The sequence below is a fragment of the Ruditapes philippinarum genome, unplaced genomic scaffold (genome assembly GCF_026571515.1).
Source record: "Ruditapes philippinarum isolate M1 unplaced genomic scaffold, ASM2657151v2 ctg564_1_1_1_1, whole genome shotgun sequence".
In the NCBI taxonomy this organism is placed as follows: Eukaryota; Metazoa; Mollusca; class Bivalvia; order Venerida; family Veneridae; genus Ruditapes; species Ruditapes philippinarum.
Window position 1 is genome coordinate 147,151 of NW_026864469.1, and position 6,161 is coordinate 153,311.

The window sequence follows — 6,161 nt, forward strand, 5'->3', positions numbered from 1 at the left end:
TTTGTTAAATGTATAAAGCTAAATACAGGTATCTACTGACAATAGTTTACAAAATTACATTTTTTGTTTCCCTGCATTTCATTATGTTTACATACAATATTCATGTGTGTTAAATAACAGAAATATTCTACGTTACAACTGTCAAGAAACAACCGTGGGGTTATTGAAACAATAACTTTACCAGGGAGACATTTCATGTATTTCAAAAGATAAAGCTTCATACCCTTTAAGTTATGAGATAAAATATTTAAAACTATAAAGTTGGAAAAGGACTGAAAACTAAATAAAAAATCTTAATGATTTTTTTTTATTCTAAACATTGCACTGTAAAATTGCAATCTAGAATATAACCTCTGTTTATATAGCAGTCCTCTCACTTCCTCTTCATTGTAGATGTATTATTAGTCACCTTATATATGTGAGGTAAAACCAATTTACATGATGTATTATATGAGGAAAGATACAGCAAGATTTTAATTTTAAATTCAAGTTATATGCTAAACAATTATATAACATTTCTCAAAGAGTTTCATAAACTAGATATTTTCTAAGTAAAATCATGATGAAAAATTCGAATCAAATAACAAACAGATAAAAAACAAGAGGGCCATGATGGCCCTGAGGTCGCTCACCTGTATATAGGCCGCCCCAACCCCCCCCCCCCCCAAACATTGCAGGGCCAATTTAACCAAAGGGCTTTTATTTGCACAAACTTGGTAGACACCCATAAGAAAATGTTTCATGCTAAACATCTAAGCTCTAGCTCATTGGGCTATTTAAAAGAAGATTTTTTTAAAGTTTTTACTATACACATATAGTTAAAAACAATGACACGCCCTGGGGCCGGGCCAGTTATGACCCCAGGGTTTTTATTTGAACAAAACTTTGTAGACACTTACTAGAATATATTTCATGCTTAATATCTAAACTCTTAGCTACTTGGGTTTTTTCAAAGAAGATTTTAAGTTTTTGCTATACACATATAAGGAAAATCAATGACCCCGGGGCAGGGCCAATTTTTGACCCCAGGTCTTTTATTTGAACAAACTTTGTAGACACCACTAAAAGATGTTTCATGCTTAATATCTTAACTCTAGCTATTTGGGTTTTTTTCAAAAAAGATTTTTTAAGTTTTTTGCTATACACATATAAGGAAAATCAAATGACCCCCGGGGCGGGGCCAATTTTTTGACCCCAGGGCTTTTATTTTGAACAAACTTGGTAGACACCTATTAGAACATGTTTTTGATGCTAAATATCTTAACCATAGCTCTTTGAGTTCTTTAAAAGAAGATTTTTAAGTTTTTACTATATGCATATATAGGGAAAAATCAATGACCCCCCGGGCGGGGTCAATTTTGACCCCAGGGCTTTTATTTGAACAAACTTGGTAGACACTTATTAGAACATGTTTCATGCTAAATATCTTAGCTCTAACTCTTTTGGTTCTTTAAAAAGAAGATTTTTTAAGTTTTTACTATATGCATATAGGGAAAAATCAATGACCCCCTGGGGCGGGGCCAATTTTGACCCCAGGGCTTTTCTTTGAACAAACTTGATAGACACCTATTAGAACATGTTTGATGCTCAATATCTTAGCCATAGCTCTTTGAGTTCTTTAAAAGAAGATTTTTTAAGTTTTCACCCATAATTTCCCTATAGGGAAAAAACAATGACCCCCCCCCCGGGGGGGGCCCTTTTGACCCCCGGGGTTTTATTTGGAAAAAACTTGGTTTGACACTCATAAAAAGATGTTTTATTTCCCAAAATTTTCAAGCTCTAGCCCTTTTTGGGTTTTTTTAAAAAAAGATATTTTTAAAATTTTTTCCTTTTGGTTGGCCCTGGCAAACCCGAGTTCTTTCATGGAATTTAAAATTTTTTGGAAAATTTTTAAAAAAGGGGACCCCCAAAAAGGAAAATTCCTGTGAAGTTTGATGAAAATTTGGGCCCCTTTTGGTTTTAGGAGATGTCATTTTTTGTAAAATTTTCGGAAAGGGGCGGACGGGCGGGGACCCCGGACGAAAACATCACAAAAAACTCACCCTTTTCCTTTTTTGAAGGTGAGCTTAAAAAAAATGATTAATAAATTTAATTTGTTTTAGTACCTTTTTATGGTTTTACAATTTTTTAAAAACATTTCAAAAATGTAAAGAACAAACCATTGTCCTGGGAAAAAAATATTTTTATAGGGGTTTAAATGAACCCTTTCCCCCACAATGGGCTGACAAAAATGGACTTAACCCCGTGCTTTTTAAAAAATTTACCTGTCCATTTTCTTTTGTCAGAATTTTAAATACTTATTTAAATTTTTTTCTTTAAAAAAAACAAATAACCACAAAACCCGTTTAAAAATTAAAATTTATGTATTGAAAGTCAGAAAAGTTCTATGATGATGGAATAGGTATAATTATGGAATAAAGCATGGATGTGCTTGTTTGATGGATTCTTTCGTTCAAGATGTTTGTGATAAATCTACACAATTAATGGTAATAATGTATCTACAAGAAAAGCACATTCCTGTAAGTGTCCTTTCACACTATACCATCTGTAAATTGCTTAAACCGAAGGAATCACTTTTCTCAATGAAATGCGATGAGAATACCAATACACATTTGTAACATAATTTCTTGTCAAAACAAAGTGTGTATTATGGAAATTGATCTGGAAATATGCATGTCTTTTTGTTTTTAAGAATGACTGTCCCTGTTTTTTTCCCCCGAAAAAATTAAAAATTTAAAAATACAATAAACATAAAGGGAAATTTGGGAAAGATTTTGAGTGAAAATGCTATTAAAAAAACACTAAAGGGGGGGAGAAAAGTAAATTTTTTAAAGATTGTGGGAAATGGGAAAAATTTGGGGATTTTCTTAAATTCCCTTGTGTGATATAAAAGCATATTCACGAAAAAAAAAAATACTTTTTTGCCTAATTAAGTATAGAATCTAATAAAACAGGAAAAAACACAAGTCACACTTTAAACGGTAAACAAAAGAAATTCATTATAGAAGTGACTTAGTCATTATTGTGGAGTAACTTATAACACTTTCAGAGAAATAATGATATTTGAATCAAATATAGTTCAGCAGAGCTATATCACCCACATTGCAGATAATATACTGTGGGTAATATGGATTTCATCCCACACATAAAACCAGAATCTCAATGGTTAGCATAAAACAAAGCAATTTTACATAAAGACAATCAAATCTTTAAAGAGCAACAATTACCTTCATTATATAAAGATTGAACAGCAAAATTATTGCAGGCTATAAAAACAACTATCTTTCAGCAGTAGATTCATAGGAATATCACATCAATGATTCCATGTAGGGATATCACATGAATGATTCCATGTAGGAATATCACATCAATGATTCCATGTTGGAATATCACATCAATGATTCCATGTAGGAATATCACATGAATGATTCCATGTTGGAATATCACATCAATGATTCCATGTAGGAATATGACATCAGTGATTCCATGTAGGAATATGACATCAGTGATTCCATGTAGGAATATCACATCAATGATTCCATGTAGAATATAACATCAGTGAATCCATGTAGAAATATCACATCAATGATTCCATGTTGGAATATCACATCAATGATTCCATGTAGAATATCACATCAATGATTCCATGTAGGAATATCACATCAGTGATTCCATGTAAGAATATCACATCAATGATTCCATGTAGGAATATCTAATCAATGATTCCATGTAGAATATCACATCAGTGATTCCATGTAGAAATATCACATCAGTGATTCCATGTAGGAATATCACATCAATGATTCCATATAGGAATATCACATCAGTGATTCCATGTAAGAATATCACATCAATGATTCCATGTAGGAATATCCAATCAATGATTCCATGTAGAAATATCACATCAGTGATTCCATGTTAGAATATCACATCAATGATTCCATGTAGGAATATCACATCAATGATTCCATGTAGGAATATCACATCAATGATTCCATGTAGGAATATCACATCAATGATTCCATGTAGGAATATCACATCAATGATTCCATGTAGGAATATCACATCAATGATTCCATGTAGGAATATCACATCAATGATTCCATGAAGGAATATCACATCAATGATTCAATGTAGGAATATCACATCAATGATTCCATGTAGGAATATCACATCAATGATTCCATGTAGGAATATCACATCAATGATTCCATGTAGGAATATCACATCAATGATTCCATGTAGGAATATCCGATCAATGATTCCATGTAAGAATATCCGATCAATGATTCCATGTAGGAATATCACATCAATGAATAACCCATAAGCTCTATGCCTCTGCATGAACATCAAAATTTAAGAAAACAAGAGGGCCATGATGGCCCTGAGGTCGCTCACCTGTATATAGCCCCCCCCCCCCCCCCGCCCAAATTTTACCCAAGGGCTTTTATTTGTTTATTTGAACAGACTTGGTAGACACCCATAAGAAGATGTTTCATGCAAAACATCTAAGTTCTAGCTCATTAGGTTTTTTAAAAGAAGATTTTTTAAGTATTTATTATACACATATAGTTAAAAACAATGACACCCCTCGGGCAGGGCCAGTTTTGACCCCCGGGCTTTTATTTGAACAAACTTTGTAGATATTTACTTAAAGATGTTTCATGCTTAATATCTAAACTCTAGCTATTTGGGTTTTTTCAAAGAAGATTTTTAAGTTTTTGCTATACACATATAAGGAAAATCAATGACCCCCGGGGCGGGGCCAGTTTTGACCCCAGGGCTTTTATTTGAACAAACTTGGTAGACACCCATTAGAGCATGTCTCATGCTAAATATCTAAGCTCTAGCCCTTTGGGTTCTTTAAAAGAAGATTTTTTAAGTTTTTACTATATGCATATAGGGAAAATCAATGACCCCCTGGGGCGGGGCCAATTTTGACCCCAGGGCTTTTATTTGAACAAACTTGGTAGACATTCACTAGAAGATGTTTCATGCCAAATATCTAAGCTCTAGCTCTTACGGTTCTTTAAAAGAAGATTTTTAAAGTTTTTACTATATGCATATAGGGCAAATCAATGACCCCCCGGGGCCGGGCCAATTTAGACCCCAGGGCTTTTATTTGAACAAACTTGGTAGACATTCACTAGAAGATGTTTCATGCCAAATATCTTAGCTCTAGCGCTTTCGGTTCTTGAAAAGAAAGATTTTTTAAGTTTTTACTATATGCATATAGGGAAAATAAATGACCCACTGGGGCAGGGCCAATTTGGACCCCAGGGCTTTTATTTGAACAAACTTGGTAGACATTCACTAGAAGATGTTTCATGCCAAATATCTAAGCTCTAGCTCTTACAGTTCTTTAAAAGAAGATTTTTTTAACTTTTTACTATATGCATATAGGAAAAAACAATGACCCCCTGGGGCGGGGCCAATTTTGACCCCAGGGCTTTTATTTGAACAAACTTGGTAGACATTCACTAGAAGATGTTTTATGCCAAATATCTAAGCTCTAGCTGTGACGGTTCTTTAAAAGAAGATTTTTTAAGTTTTTACTATATGCATATAGGGAAAATCAATGACCCCCAAGGGCGGGGCCAATTTTGACCCCAGGGCTTTTATTTGAACAAACTTGGTAGACATTCACTAGAAGATGTTCCATGCCAAATATCTAAGCTCTAGCTCTTAAAGTTCATTAAAAGAAGATTTTTTAAGTTTTTACTATATGCATATAGGGAAAAATCAATGACCCCCTGGGGCGGGGCCAATTTTGACCCCAGGGCTTTTATTTGAACAAACTTGGTAGACATTCACTAGAAGATGTTTTATGCCAAATATCTTAGCTCTAGCTCTTAGGGTTCTTTAAAAGAAGATTTTTTAAGTTTTTACTATATGCATATAGGGAAAAATCAATGACCCCCTGGGGCTGGGCCAATTTTTGACCCCTGGGCTTTTTATTTGAACAAACTTGGTAGACATTCACTAGAAGATGTTTCATGCCAAATATCTAAGCTCTAGCTCTTAAAGTTCATTAAAAGAAGATTTTTTAAGTTTTTACTATATGCATATAGGGAAAATCAATGACCCCCTGGGGCGGGGCCAATTTTGACCCCAGGGCTTTTATTTGAACAAACTTGGTAGACACTCACTAGAAGATGTTC